The sequence below is a fragment of the Oryx dammah genome, unplaced genomic scaffold (assembly GCF_014754425.2).
Source record: "Oryx dammah isolate SB20612 unplaced genomic scaffold, SCBI_Odam_1.1 HiC_scaffold_23, whole genome shotgun sequence".
Classification (NCBI taxonomy): domain Eukaryota; kingdom Metazoa; phylum Chordata; class Mammalia; order Artiodactyla; family Bovidae; genus Oryx; species Oryx dammah.
This window is the reverse complement of record NW_024070207.1, coordinates 69,834,209-69,851,094: the sequence shown is the minus strand read 5'-3', so window position 1 is coordinate 69,851,094 and position 16,886 is coordinate 69,834,209. Positions and strand designations below refer to the sequence as shown.

General features: G+C 39.2%; 1 long non-coding RNA gene across 26 annotated transcripts in view; it reads right to left on the bottom strand.

Annotated features, from left to right (window-relative positions):
* Window positions 1–16,886, bottom strand: part of LOC120881962 — an 83,038-nt gene that overhangs the window by 22,890 nt on the left and 43,262 nt on the right. For 22 of the 26 annotated variants that reach the window (XR_005725369.1, XR_005725381.1, XR_005725383.1 and 19 more), the window contains one exon: window positions 14,525–14,651. The exons of 1 other annotated variant lie outside the window; for it this stretch is intronic. This is a non-coding gene — a long non-coding RNA (uncharacterized LOC120881962). Of the gene's footprint in view, window positions 1–14,524; window positions 14,652–15,299; window positions 15,456–16,886 lie in introns of those variants that run through there. 3 more of the 26 variants (XR_005725378.1, XR_005725386.1, XR_005725384.1) reach the window with 2 other exon arrangements.

The following is a 16,886-nucleotide window of genomic DNA, read 5'->3' as shown; positions in this document are numbered from 1 at the left end:
AAGAAGAAGAGACAAAAAAGAGACAAAAAAGAATCAATCCAAGAAGATATAACAATTATAAAGATATAGGCACCCAACATAGGGACACCTCAACATGTAAGGCAAATGCTAACAAGTATGAAAGGGGAAATTAACAGTAATACAATAATAGTGGGAGACTTTAATACCTCACTCACACCTGTGGATAGATCAACTAAACAGAAAATTAGCAAGGAAACACAAACTTTAAATGATACAATGGACCAGTTAGACCTAATTGATATGTATAGGAGATTTCAACCCAAACCAACGAATTTCACCTTTTTCTCAAGTGCACATGAAACATTCTCCAGTACAGATCATATCCTGGGCCATAAGTCTAGCCCTGGTAAATTCAAAGTAATTGAAAGCATTTAAAGCATCTTTTGTGATCACAATGCAGTAAGATTAGATGTCAACTACAGGAAAAAAACTATTAACAATACAAACATATGGAGGCTAAACAACATGCTTCTGAATAACCAACTAATTACAGAAGAAATCAAAAAAGAAATAAAAATATGCATAGAAATGAATGAAAATGAAAACACGACAACCCAAAACCTTTGGGATTCAGTAAAAGCAGTGCTAAGGGGAAGGTTCAAAGCAATACAAGCCTACCTCAAGAAACAAGAGAAAAATTAAATAAATAATCTAATTTTACATTTTAAGCAAGAAAAAAGAAGAAATGAAGAAGAAAAAGAAGAAATGAAGAACCCCAGGGTTAGTAGAAGGAAAGAAATCATAAAAATTGGGCAGAAAAAATGAAAAAGAAACAAAGGAGACAATAACAAAATCACTAAAAGGTGGTTCTTTGAGGAGATAAATAAAAGAGACAAACCATTAGCCAGACTCATCAAGAAACAAAGGGAGAAAAATCAAATCAACAAAAAGAGAAATGCAAATGGAGAAATCACAACAGACAACATAGAAATACAAAGGATCATAAGAGATTACTATCAGCAATTATATGCCAAGAAAATGGACAACTTAGAAGAAATGGATGAATTCTTACAAAAGTATAACCTTCCAAAACCGAACCAGGAAGAAATAGAAAATCTTAACAGACCCATCACAAGCATGGAAATCAAATTGTAATAAAACATCTTCCAACAAACAAAAGCCAGCATACAAACAAAAGCCAGATAGCTTCACAGCTAAATTATACCAAAAATTTAGAGAAGAGCTAACACCTATCCTACTCAAACTCTTCCAGAAAATTGCAGAAGGTAAACTGCCAAACTCATTCTATAATGCCACTATTACCCTAATACCAAAACCTGACAAAGATGCCACAAAAAAAAGAAAACTACAGGCCAGTATCACTGATGAACATAGATGCAAAAATCCTTAACAAAATTCTAGCAATCAGAATCCAACAATATATTAAAAAGATCATACATCATGACCAAGTGGGCTTTATCCCAGGGATGCAAGGATTCTTCAATATTCACAAATCAATTAATGTGATATACCACATTAACAAATTGAAAGATAAAAACCATATAATTATCTCAATAGATGCAGAAAAAGTCTTTGACCAAATCCAACATCCATTTATGATAAAAACCCTCCAGAAAGCATGATAGAAGGAACATACCTCAAGATAATAAAAGCCATATATGATAAACTGACAGCAAACATTATCATCAATGGGGAAGAACTGAAAGCATTTCCCCTAAAGTCAGGAACAAGACAAGGATGCCCACTCTCACTACTGCTATTCAACATAGTTTTGGAAATTTTGGCCACAGCAATCAGAGCAGAAAAAGAAATAAAAGGAATCCAGATTGGAAAAGAAGAAGTAAATCTCTCACTGTCTGCAGATAACATGGTCCTCTACATAGAAAACCCTAAAGCCTCTACCAGAAAATTACTAGAGCTAAATCAATGAATATAGTAAAGTTGCACGATATAAAATCAACACACAGAAATCCCTTGAATATAATAAGAAAATAGAAAGAGAAATTCAGGAAACAATTCCATTCACCATTGCAACAAAAAGAATAAAATACTTAGGAATAAATCTACCTAAAGAAACAAAAAGCCTTATATATAGAAAACTATAAAACACTGATGAAAGAAATCAAAGATGACACAAATAGATGGAGAAATATACCATGTTCATGGATCAGAAGAATTGATATAGTGAAAATGAGTATACTACCCAAAGCAATCTACAGATTCAGTGCAATCCCTATCAAGCTACCAATGGTATCTTTCACAGAACTAGAACATATAATTTCACAATTTGTATGGAAATACAAAAAAACCTCGAATAGCCAAAGCAATCTTGAGAAAGAAGAATGGAACTGGAGGAATCAACCTGCCTGGCTTCAGTCTATACTAATTAAGACAGTATGGTACTGGCACAAAAAGAGAAGTATAGATCAATGGAATAAGACAGAAAGCCCAGAGATAAATTCACTCACCTATGGACACCTTGTCTTTGACAAAGGAGGCAAGAATATACAATGGAGAAAAGACAATCTCTTTAACAAGTGGTGCTGGGAAAACTGGTCAATCACTGGTAAAAGAATGAAACTAGAACACTTTCTAACACCATACACAAAAACAAACTCAAAATGGATTAAAGATCTAAATGTAAGAGCAGAAACTATAAAACTACTAGAGGAAAATACAGGCAAAACACTCTGACATAAATCACAGCAGGATCCTCTATGACCCACCTCCCATAGGAATGGAAATAAAAGCAAAAATAAACATATGGGACCTAATTAAAATTAAAAGCTTTTGCACAACGAAGGAAACTATAAAAACGTGAAAAGATAGCCTTCAGAATGGGAGAAAATAATAGCAAATGAAGCAACGGACAAAGAATTAATCTCAAAACATACAAGCAGCTCCTTTAACTAATTCCAGAGAAATAAATGACCCAATTAAAAAATGGGCCAAAGAACTAAACAGACATTTCTCCAAAGACGACATACAGATGGCTAGCAAACACATGAAAAGATGTTCAACATCACTCATTATCAGAGAAATGCAAATTAAAACCACAATGAGGTACCATTTCATGCCAGTCAGAATGGCTGCTATCCAAAAAGTCTACAAACAATAAATGCTGGAGAGGGTGCGGAGAGAAAGGAACACTCTTACACTGTTGGTGGGAATGCAAACTAGTACAGCCACTATGGAGAACAGTGCGGAGATTCCTTAAAAAACTGAAAATAGAACGCCCATATGACCCAGCAATCCCAATGCTTCGGATATACATCAAGGAAACCAGAATTGAAAGAGACACCAAGGAAACCAGAATTGAAAGAGACACCAAGGAAACCAGAATTGAAAGAGACACGTGTACCCCAATGTTCATAGCAGCACTGTTTACAAGAGCTAGCACATGGAATCAACCAAGAAGTCCACTGGCAGATGAATGGATAAAAAGCCTGTGGTACTTATTCACAATGGAATATTACTCAGCTATTAAAAAGAATGCATTTGAATCAGTTCTAATAAGGTGGATTAAACTGGAGCCTATTATATAGAGTGAAGTACGTCAGAAAGAAAAATACCAATACAGTATATTAATGCATATATATGGAATTTAGAAAGATGGTAACGATGACCCTATATGTGAGACAGCAAAAGAGACACAGATGTAAAGAACAGTCTTTTGGACTCTGTGGGAGAAGGCAAGGGTGGGATGATTTGAGAGAACAGCAGTGAAGCATGTATACTACCATATGTGAAATAGATCACCAGTCCAGGCTCAATGAATGGGACAGGGTGCTCAGGGCTGGTGCACTGGGATGACACTAAGGGATGGGATGGGGAGGCAGGTGGGAGGGGGGTTCAGGATGGGGGACACATGTAAACCCATGGCTGATTCATGTGCTGCTGCTGCTAAGTCACTTCAGTCATGTCTGACTCTGTGTCATCCCATAGATGGCAGCCCACCAGGCTCCTCCGTCCCTGGGATTGTCCAGGCAAGAACACTGGAGTGATTCATGTGAGTGTATAGCAAAAACCACTACAATATTGTAAAGTAATTAGCCTCCAATTAAAATAAATAAATATTTTTTAATTAAAAAAATTCTGAAAGCAAATGATACACAGCTGAAAGTAGTTTAGCAAACAATAGTGGTTGCTAGATAATACCAGCTAAATTAAAACATTCATCACTGCATTATATATATTGATGCTAGATAATTTTTTAAAGTAGTAATTTGGAAAACAGGGCATAACTAAATGTTAAGTATAACATTAACACGTTTTATCCTTTTTGGAATCCATATCAGATTGTCTCAGAGCATATGCTTACTAGGGCAACGTTATGTTTGACAAAAGTAACCTGAAGTTACTGCAATAATAGTACAATAAAGTATATTATAACAACACTTGGAAATTTTGGAATAGCACATTAAGTCTTTAACAATATACGCCTTCAGGCATTTTTTTCATATATGGAGTAATGTACTCCAGTGACGTCAACTGCTTTTAGGAGAAACACAGTCGTTAGTACCTGATGTAAAGACATCATCCATGTATTTTTATTTTGTTATTAAATTTTTCAAATTGCTAGTGACAAACCAGAGTAACAAAGCTAAAAGTAACGATATTGAATTAAACCAATTGTATATCAGCACTATACTATACTGTGCACAAACACTGATGTCATACTTTATAAGCCAGAACCTATAATTGAACAAAATTAAGGAATGAAACAAGCACCCTTGAAATTCCTCAAATGACTTTTTGGCTAACTGCATAGTCATTAGGTTACTGTACTCTCAATCAAAACCATATGTTGTGGATTAATATAGTACTAGAGTCTTGCAGGGAGAGAGGACCTTTGTGTCCATAAGGCGACAACAAACTTTGAAATATTTCCCAACACAAAAACCTCCATAAATTCAGGAGCAAGACACCTAAAATTATAGGAAAACAGCCACTGTAATAAACATAAAACATACACTAATCTACTTTAAATGTCACATACCTCAGTGAATGTGGAGATAAAGTTAATGATATGAGAAGGAAATAAACAGCTTTAATCAACACAAAAATATTTTTGACTCTTTAGTACTATTAGATTGTGACGTTAATGGAAGTTAACATTAACAACTTTCATTTCTGGAAGAGAGTAAGAGACCAAGTTTCTGATGAGAGTGATAACCCTAACATATCTGAAAGGCATCATATTATGGGTAAATTGAGTCACAGAGTTTCCATTACATCTCCTCTTTGTCCATTAAACTATGTAAAATCTGAACTAACTTTTCTTGGAGTTAGCTGTATGAGTGAAAACCTCACTCCTATCATGTTATGGAGGATCTACAGTAATTGGCAAGACCACTACTTTACATATCTGATGATCAAAGTGATCCTCAAATAAGAAAATCACACTGTAGAGAATATGCATGCCATATATAACCTACCACAGTTGAGAATCACAGTGCCCTCAAGAACCTTACAATATTATTGTTTTCCTACCATCAGTGGAGCTTTACATTGAGAGTAATAATCCCTGAAGGGAAGTATGCAACCAATACCACTAATACAAGCTGTGGAAAATTAAGTACTGGTAAATTTCTACAATCACTGCTTATTGTTCACAGAAATACACAACATTTAGAGGTATACTGTAAATTGTTGAGTAAGACACTAAAGGGACCAGTAAACAGCCTTATTAATACCTTCAACAACCAGAAAACACAAACTAACAAACTATTGGACCTTAAAACACTATTACTCCTTAAAATTACTTAAATGTCTAACAATAAAAGACACTCAACAACAATCCTAAAACATATCAGTGACTCAGAATGGAGGAACCATACTGTAATGTTACTGAAAAACTGGGGAGCATTTCTGGTCTGTAGTGATTTCACAAAGGGTGCTGACATGTAGATAAATGAGGCATGACATAAAAGCTATTATAGTGGTTATCTTACTTCCCTCGTGGCTCAGACGGTAAAAGCGTCTGCCTACAATGCAGGAGAGCCAGGTTTGATCCTTGGGTCGGGAAGATTCTCTGGAGAAGGCAATGGCACCCCACTCCAGTACTCTTGCCTGGAAAATCCCATGGACAGAGGAGCCTGGTGGGCTGCAGTCCATGGGGTCACAAAGAGTCGGACACGACTGAGTGACTTCACGTTCTTTCACTTTCACTATGTCCACAAGATGGCGCCAAATTCCTACCAATCTCAATATTTGATTACATAACAGAGATACTAAACTGCACTGCTGATGACACTTACTGCCTACATTCCTGTGAACATCAAACCATCTAAATTCCCAAAGGGCAATGATGCATGTATCAACTGAATACAAGTTCGGATTAGTTCCAACTTGTCTACAGTTGAGTTATAAATCTGGAAATTCTCATTAAACCTATGAAAATGTCACACTATTACCTCAGATTTAACAGGCAGTGGAATTAATAATGAAACAAGGGCCATAAAATATTGGAGCCCAGAGAATGATGCATATATTTACAACTAAATTTACCTATGTAATTTGACTTGTCAAAGGTCCCTTCAGAACAAAACTTAGAATGCAAGCTCATCACCTGCCAAATAGCAGTGTGGGTAAATTTAGTACAAAATATCATTTAACTGAGACCAGTGCCAAACCTAATATTTAGAAATATGCCAGGATAAATGTAGCTATCAATGTGTTGGAGAGGGCAGTGTTGTAAAATAATTTGCAAATGATAATGGTAAAAAATCAAATATGTTTATGAAATGTTCAGGATAAAGGACCAACAGCATACATAATTTAATATAACTGTTTCTCCACCAAATGCCTTTATTACTGACATGCTGATCTCCAACGCTGCAAGCAGTGCATTACTAGGAGTAATTTTCTAAAAATTCATCTAATAGCTTATAAAGGACAATACTATAAGGACAAACAAAATATACAAATCCATGGTAATGGGTCTTTTTGTCCAAAACACAGCAGCAAATCTGTCAAGACTTATGAAAGATATGATGGGTAGTTGCCAGATATTCAGACAAAAATGACTCCCTGAAAAAGCACATAGGCACCTAAGGATACCTAGCAAATTTTCCTATTAAAAAAACTTATTGTACTGACATAGAATCAAGGGACCCTAATAAAGTGCAACTGCAAGAGACCCTGAAATGTTGACTTGTAACATCACCTCTACAGGGGCAAAGCAGAGTAGACAATTGGGAAACTCCATACACTCATACTCTTAGGTACATTACAATAGTAGCACTACTTAATGTAAAGGATAGCTATGTCTGCCATAAAGTGGCAACACCAAACTGCTCATAGAAAACTGACATCCTATTAATAGCAAATGGCTACATTATTGCACTACAAATTCCAATTAGTGGTTCAGTATTTCAAAGATGGGTGCCAAATCTGTGACTTTATTGAACAACTTGACTGTACTGCCTATTTGCACAAGATGAAAGTAGCCCAACCAGGTAAATTAACATTGCACCACAAAACACTGACTGGCTTATTATACACATACTCATGAATATATAGTTCCTAGAAATAAAGGACCTTAAGATACACAATAAACTGTGGAAAATTCTGAAAGAGATGGGAATACCAGACCACCTGACCTGCCTCTTGAGAAATCTGTATGCAGGTCAGGAAGCAACAGTTAGAACTGGACATGGAACAACAGACTGGTTCCAAATAGGAAAGGAGTATGTCAAGGCTGTCTATTGTCACCCTGCTTATTTAACTTCTATGCAGAGTACATCATGAGAAACACTGGACTGGAAGAAACACAAGCTGGAATCAAGATTGCTGGGAGAAATATCAATAACCTCAGATATGCAGATGACACCACCCTTATGGCACAAAGTGAAGAGGAGCTAAAAGGCCTCTTGATCAAAGTGAAAGAGAGCGAAAAAGTTGGCTTAAAGCTCACCTTTCAGAAAACGAAGATCATGGCATCCGGTCCCATCACTTCATGGGAAATAGATGGGGAAACAGGGGAAATAGTGGAATCAGTGGCAGACTTTATTTTTTGGGGCTTCAAAATCACTGCAGATGGTGACTGCAGCCACGAAATTAAAAGATGCTTACTCCTTGGAAGAAAAGTTATGACCAACCTAGATAGTATATTCAAAAGCAGAGACATTACTTTGCCGACTAAGGTCCGTCTAGTCAAGGCTATGGTTTTTCCTGTGGTCATGTCTGGATGTGAGAGTTGGACTGTGAAGAAGGCTGAGTGCCGAAGAATTGATGGTTTTGAACTGTGGTGTTGGAGAAGACTCTTGAGAGTCCCTTGGACTGCAAGGAGATCCAACCAGTCCATTCTGAAGGAGATCAACCCTGGGATTTCTTTGGAAGGAATGATGCTGAAGCTCCAGTACTTTGGCCACCTCATGCAAAGAGTTGACTCATTGGAAAAGACTCTGATGCTGAGAGGGACTGGGGGCAGGAGGAGAAGGGGACGACAGAGGATGAGATGGCTGGATGGCATCAGGGACTCGATGGACATGAGTCTGAGTGAACTCTGGGAGATGGTGATGGACACGGAGGCCTGGCGTGCTGCAATTCATGGGGTCACAAAGAGTCGGACACGACTGAGCGACTGAACTGAAATGAAGATACAATGAGTCTTTCAATAACCATTAGAATTTTACCAAAATTTTACTAAGGCTAAACTTTGGAACATGGTGCTCTGCACCAGAGATATGCAAAGGATGAGATCGTGCCATTACATTTGTTTTTCTTGCTCATTTGTCCATAGAGAAATGAAACTTGGAAATTTGTTACTATCATATGCATGGGAAGATTTGCTGAGTTTAGCTGCTAGTTGGGTGTTACATTACATCTGAAGAATCAATTAAACTAGAAAAATAGCGTAGCATCACGTCTAAGACATTTATCCTACCTCAGGACAGCCAATTATCCAGCAGTGGCTGTCTATAATACAGCAGTCTACAGGAGCATACTTAGGAGATGGACAACTAGAAAGGGGGTTATGTGCTTTCAAAGAACTGAATATTTCAAAGATATTTTTTAAAAAAACTTAAAGCCCATCCATACTACCAATGTAGGGAATTGTCCATATAACCTTAACTTAATGAAAATTCAAGTAACATGTATCTAGGCAGTAGAATGCTTGAAAGGAATAGCAATGACTACTAATAGTATTAACAGAGATTATCTGGGAAAATACAACCCAGTCCATCAAGGGATAGTTGAGAACCACAAAATTCAGAATCCTAGTTAGCTAAGACAAAAAGTGCTAGCACTATACAACAGCTTCTTGTCCACTTATAGGAAAACTGCCCTTAGATCCAATGGGTGGGGAATCTATTGCAAACATGATTCACAAAGAGTAGGAGCACTATGGGTGACAAAATTATGTTAGTTTATTTTGGATAAGAAGTTCATTGAAGACAGGCACTATTACTAACTAGGTATTAAAGAATTTCACCATCTAAAAGATTATTACATATTTGCTGACAGTGATGTCAAATTCCCATCTGAGTTGCACTTTCTAGTTCACTTTCAGGGATACTTTGACCAAAGCTATCATTAGGCAATTCTGGTTTCTTCTAAGTACTGGGGGTGCATGATGGAAAGCATTTCACAGTATGCTGAGAGGTTCTAGAAAAGGGCCTTTGTATGGATGGGGTCTATGACAAATTATAATGAGACCTATGTTTCTAGTTCACACACTCTAGCACAATATAGAGGGAGCAGCAAAGGTGAACTAACCTTCACTTCCAATGATGAGAGATCTTCCATGTCACAGCATGGTACTCCTTCAAATCATTGAAACAGCCAGGCATGGAAGTATATTCACAGATCCCACCAATACTCCACAGATACAATAAAAAGTATTTATCTCCCCCTTCCCCTGCACCTTGTGGAAACCTGACCCTGTTCATAGTTCCCACATGTACAAAACCATATGCTTTTCACTTAAAAACTCCATTTGTGTGTACGTGTGCTAGAATCTGAAACTGATGATTCAGAAGCTGGTTTTATTCCCATCTATGCCAGTATGTCATTTTAAAAGCTTAAAATAAATGAAATCTTTCCTTTCTTGACTGCTTTTAATATGTGGTTGATGGTTAGATGTGAACCAGGAAGTGCAAAGGAACCTTAAAAACTAAGCACAGAAAGCAACTCATCCAAAGGATGGGTAACTCAAAACAGGGTAATAAAGGCAAAGTGCAGTGGACATTCTGGCAGTGATAAAAGATTACCTATATCAATGTCTGTGGGCATCACAAAACTCCATGGGCAAAGTATAACACAAACAAAAGGCATCAGGCTCATTCCTCCTCCCAATGAAAGCAAGAGTAATCTTTGTTGCCTTTATTGCAAACCTGTTCCAGATGATTCTTGAGGTCAATGCCCGCAACCATCCTGGTTAAACCATCTCACTACATCCTGTTCTAGTCCTAACATAAGGTATGGGATATCTTAAATCTTTTATTTTGGAGTCTCATCCAAGACTTCCTAACTGTAGAGTCCATGCTGAACTACTGGACTTAGTTAAAAGTGCAGTAAGGACAGTGAGCTCCTGAGATGAACACCAAGAGTTCATCACAGCAGCATCTGTCTGGACAGCCTTCCAGCCATTATAAGCAGAAGCCAGTGAAAAGTACAGTGAAGTCAAAGACATCCCATCCCTAGGGACAGCTGGAATTTCACCAATACTATGACAGGAGACCCCTCAGGGGACCCAGAATCTTGTCTTGGGGAACAAATGTTGAATGTTGCCTCCTATTGTCCTGTAGGGGAATTCATCTTCTTTAAAGATTTCTGGCTTCCTTTATTAAGTGAACATTAGTTCCAGTAGCATCTGAAACTTCTCAATAGGTTAACTTCTCTTAATCTTATCCTCAAGTGTAAAACATGGAAACTAAAAAGTGCTTAAAGTCAAGTTATGGAAGCAGATGGCCTACAATCTAATGTCTGTAGTTATGTATGGTGCTTAACTATCCTGTACATACCAGACAGGAAGATTCTTTGAGGCCTGTTGAAATCCACAAAAAAATCTTTAAGATCTTAACAGACTTGATTGCCCATTGTAATCCCTCTCCCATTAACCCCCAAATTGAATAGTGGTAAGTACTAAGGAAACACTATTAGGACACAAGCTGGCACATCAATCCCATAGGAATGAGAAGCCAGGAAAAGAGTGGAGAGGATTCTCAGATGTAATAATGAAGGCATTTCAAGTTAGGAACTTTCTGTATAGAGATGATCATCCCTGAAGTCCATTTTCAACATAGTGAAGAGCTTGGGAGTGAAACAGAGAAGAGGCAAAGGAATAATTTTTTTTTTCAAAGTCACTACTAATAACTATAGTGATTATAGTTCACTATAGTTCACTCACTCAAGTGAGTGAGTGAAAGTCGCTCAGTTGTGTCCGACTCTTTGTGACCCCCATGGACTATACAGTCCATGGAATTCTCCAGGCCAGAATACTGGAGTGGGCAGCCTTTCCCTTCTCCAGGGGACCTTCCCAACCTAGGAATCAAACCAGGGTCTCCTGCTTTGCAGGCAGATTCTTTACCAACTGAGCTATGAGCTATGAGGGAAGACTATTCAATAGGGCTGTATAATAGAGCTGTGGTCATCCCCAACTAAGGTGACAAAAACCTGTTTCCCCTGATTTCTACAAGATATGCATCCTTCCCTCCATGCTGCCCCAAATACTTCTTCTGCTGCTCATCAGCTTGATATCACATTCCCATTCCACAGGAAACCACCCCTTCCCTACTGCTTTGGTGGCCTAGAATGGCAGCCACAAGCAGTCCCTCTCCTAGCACTTGAACGCATTCAGAGTGTACACAATCACTGGCTCCCAAAACACACAGAACCAGGACGGGCATTAAGGGGGCAGTGGTGAGGCTGAGCCCTGCCAAGAAGATGGGATGACATGAAGATAGCTACTGAGATCACGTGATGATGTCAGACTGATGACTGATTTCTTCAAAGCACTATGCAGTCTTCTTTGAAACTGATTCCAGATAGATCTTCCATCCCTCCCCTTCTTCCCTCAAACCCTTATTCCTAGCTAGCTCCCTTACTTGAACATGAAAAGTGAAAGTGAAGTAGCTCAGTCATGTCTGGCTCTTTGTGACCCCGTGGACTGTAGTCCGCCAGGCTCCTCCATCCATGGGATTCTCCAGGCAAGAGTACTGGAGTGGGTTGCCATGTCCTTCTCCAGGGGATCTTCCCAATCCAGGGATTGAACCCAGGTCTCCTGCAGTGCAGGCAGACACTTTTACCGTATGAGCTACCAACTCTCAAATACAACACCTAATAGCACCTATATGACAGGAAATACTTACAATGTGGGAGACCTGGGTTCGATCCCTGGGTCGGGAATTTCCCCTGGAGAAGGAAATGGCAACCCACTCCAGTACTTACCTGGAAAATCCCATGGATGGAGGAGCCTGGTAGGCTACAGTCCATGGGGTCGCAAAGAGTCGGACACGACTGAGTGACTTCACTTCACTAACTATCCCACAGCTATTCCTTATCTTCTTCTTAATTGTTTTTTAATAGATGAAAAGCCAAGACTCCAAAATCCCTGAAATGTCAAAAGCAAACGTACTAAAAGAGCTCATACAGTTTGCCTGAGTTTTCAATCTAGCTTAGGGCAGTCCAGACAAGCCACCCACAGCCAACCCCTAGATCTCAGTGTTCACACATAGAAACTGATAGGGCCTAATCAGGCAATTAGTCTATTCAACTTTATAGAATATGGATTAGTATTTCTTCTCTTAACCATACATCCCTTATCTTGAGGCTTGGGAATGGCAGCATCCACCCCAAAATAGTTCTGGTGTTAACAACAGCCTCAAAGAACTTAATCAACCTTAACCATCTTCTGAGATCTATAAGTTCTTCTGATACAGTACCAGGCTATCAACCATGGGAAAGTCTAATAATGCCAACTGAGTCCTTGTCCTACCACCCTGCTCCTTGGACCTAAAGGCATCTCTCAGATTCTGCCTCATACTACCTTACAGTTAGATGTGAGAGATTAGGCATCCAACAGCAGGCTAAATGTAAGTGATTACATTTCCCAATATTTGGCATTCCTTGGAGGCCAGAGTGAAATAAGTAACTTCCTATACAGACTAAACTAATTCATAGGCACTGTGAAATGAGAGCTCACTAGTGATATGGTACAAGACTAAAGATTAATGGGAGAAACCTACAAAGGACACCCTAAATTGCCCTGTTCACCCTCTTAGTAGGTCAGTTGTCATCTCAAAATTCCTGCTGTCATGAACACTTATTTACTTAACAGCCAAGCTGCTACAAACTAGTTCAGTTACCTGAGGTTAATGCCTCACAGGCAAAAGCAGGAAGGTAAGGCACAGAGAATAAGCCACAGTCTAAAAACAGAAGCCTTCAACAAGTAAGCCATTTTAAAGGTAACCATACAACCACCGTTTTAAAGGTAAAAGGAGAAGTCTTAAAATTATACAAATGAGGCACCAAGAGGCACATAATTCACTCTTCAATGACTCCATAAAACCCCTCAGTTGTCTGGCTCCAGACATGAACTCCCAAAAGCCAGCACACCACAAACTATAGCTGAATCACTGATACTCCCAAGCTCCCAGGAGATAATAAGACCCAGAGATGGTGATCCCTACCCCTACCACACTTATATTCCAAAATAAGGATAAATGACCCCCCATACTCCCATCTGCTTTGCTGAGAATTTTATGAGGACTTATTTATTGTATAAACCTGCCAGCTTTCCCAGGCAGGTGGCTAAACTCTGAATATGAAGGGCTGGAGAAAGTGGAGGTGAGAAGGAAGATTAAAAAAACAAAAAGCATTAGACTCAGATAAATGAAAGGGGCAAGAAGGAATAACTGTATGTGCCAGGGGAAGGAGAGTGAAACATTAATCTACAAGGGGCCTTGAATAAGGGCTAAGAGTGTGGACACTGCAGTATGACCACCTGGGTGTAAATCCCTGTTTTGCAAATGACTTGCTGTCTGACCTTTGAAAAGTCATCAAAGACCTTTGACAAGACTATGTAAGCTACAGTTTTCCCCTCTGTAAAATGTGGGTAAGACTACTCATAGCACCTAAATTAAATGCTTTAAGTCAGTATTAAATGCTTTAATAATAACATAATAATGAACAGTGTCTAAAACACAGGAACTACCTAATTAATGTTAGTTGCTTCTAAATCTAGGCTTCAGCAATCTTGGTCTATCAGTCACTCTGCTTTCTTTGCTGTTTCAGTCCTGACACAGTGATGCTATTCTCACTAGGGCCATGTGACCAGGAAAGAAACTGTGCCAGGTCTAAGGGCTTGTGCACATTACAACGGAAGTAACCCACATGTACATGAATTAAGTATATTTAAATGTCAACATGAAAAAACTTGAGATCTAGAAATTCAGAAACTTCAAGGCCATGTCAAAGCTGAGGGCCAATAAATAGAAAGCTTCTTAATCCCAAATGAGTCCCTGGAAAAGGAGTAAAGCCTTTCAAAAAGGCTGCAGCCAAAACTGAAGATACAGGTCTGATACCCAAAGCCTACCTTCGTACCCTGTCGAAGCAGGTCTCTGTCAGGGTAGTGAGCACTAACAGCCCCAACCACTGCCACAGAAGTGTCTTTGAAGAACAGACAGTGATCAATTCCCCTCTGTGCACAGCCATTTTCTTTCCTATTAAAAAAAAAAAAAAAGAAATCATTTAGAAAAAACTGTCCTGTTGTGGAAGGCTAACTGCCCTTTAGCTGAATCGAAGGTTTAACTGCTGAGAAACCACAGGTATTTCTTGAACAAATATCTAAGTGCATACGGGTCACATGTTGCCAAGCAAATATTGGGAAATTTTCATACCGATGAAGGTTAGCCAGGCTTCTCTTCCTTTGTTAACTGTGAGTTAACTGAATCCCAAACAATTCAAAGCTTTCCTTGGAATGTAAAATACCATGAAGTGAGCCTTCAAAGTATAACTTAAAAAGCATTCTGGTCTTGTTAAAATTATTTTCTTTCCAATTCACTTTGATTATCTGTACAATGCATGTGATATTAACACCGATGATAACTTATTTATCAGAGGATGTGGGAAAGATAGTATCTCCAAGGCCTATGAGAGGTAATAATCAACAGGAATACAGACAGAGATATTCAGTTTGGGCACAGTAAAGCTCTGGTTTTAATTTATTTTCTTTAACCAACTGGACTGTGCATTGTAGTTTATAAATTACTCTGTAGTTTAAAGGAATAAAACTTTCCCTCTCTGATAGAAAGACAGCACAGCTCTCTTCCCAGCAACATGAAAGACAATGGAGTTGAATGACTGCTTACCTGACTTAACTCTACAATCCTCATTGGAGGAGATGGAAAGTCAAATGGAGGCTCAGGACCTGAAGACAGAAAAATCTTAATTTCCAAAGTTGAACCTGGGCTGAAACATCTGAGGCAAAACAGTTGACTTGATGGCAGGTTGACTCCCAGGAATCTCTGTCTCAGTAGCCAGATAAGGGAAGCAAAAGGCAGTTCTCTACTTGGGAAGTCAACTGAATACTCTGGAACAAGTCTCATTCTAAAGTACTTTGGGGAGAAGGAATAAACTGGAAGAGTGGGACTGACACACACACATATATATAATATAAAAAATAAGTAACTAATGATCTACTGTGTAGCACAGGGAACTCTACTCATAGTCTGTAATGGTCTATATGGGAAAAGAATCTAAAAGAGAGTGTATTTATGTGTATGTATAACTGATTCCCTTTGCTATACACTGGAAACTAACAAATGTGTCTCCTTGGACAATTCATTTCCAAGTGTTAGACAAGAGCCCAGTTTCGGGCCCTGTAAAGGGTCCACCTTCCTGCAACAAATGAGGACTCTGGTGGGACTCTTCTTTGCTGAGACTGACATCCTGACCACTCGGGGTACTCAGGGGCCAGCTTGCCTGCCAATGGACCAGACCCAGCGGCCACAACTGGGACCCTTTTGTCCCTGGTCTCCTCCTGACATGGACAACTGGCCAGAGTGCCCCAACCAGTAAGGAACAAGAGACTTTATTGACTTCTCTTCCCTTCCCTCTCTCTTTCCTCTCCTTAACCCTTCCTATCCTTCCCTGTTTTTCTAGTCCCCCGGTCCTAGACGCAGGAATCTGGTCGAAGGGCCCTCAGCCTGAGCTGAGGATTGGAGACTGATCACCTCCTCTTGGCAGAGAACTCGACTTCTGGTTCTGGTCTGGTCTGATTTCTCATAGGGCCAAGTTCCAGTCCTCCCTTCTTTGGAGGCCCAGGGAAAAGTCCCATAACGCCTGGGTATCTGCAGGGGGCAGGAGATGTCTGTAAGGCCACCCCTTTCACCTCCCCTCTCCCGCCTCCTCCCCCTTCTTCTTTCAACCTGGCTTTCTTTCCTCCCTTGAAATCTTTGATGTTAGTACTTGGATCTGAAGTTCTATGTCTCTACAGGAGGTTTTCTGAGAGACTGTATTCTTGTATTTAAGGGCTTCCCTGGTGGTGCAGAGGTTAAAGTGTCTGCCTGCAATGTGGGAGACCTGGGTTCGATCCCTGGGTCAGGAAGATCCCTTGGAGAAGGAAATGGCAACCCACTCCAGTATTCTTGCCTGGAGAATCCCATGGACGGAGGAGCTTGGTGGGCTACAGTCCACAGGTCACAAAGAGTCGGACACAACTGCAACTTCACTTTCACATAACTGATTCCCTTTGCTATACACTGGAAATTAACACAACATTGTATATCAACTATGCCAATAAAATTTTTTTAAAAATTAAAGTGCTTCTTCTATAGAGTGTAGTTAAGTTGCAAAAACATGTGTATCATAAGGTTGTTAGGATAGAGATACCACAAGAGAAAATACCAGAGATTTAAAGGGTAATTAAGAAAGTCCAAAGATGATGCTGTAGTATC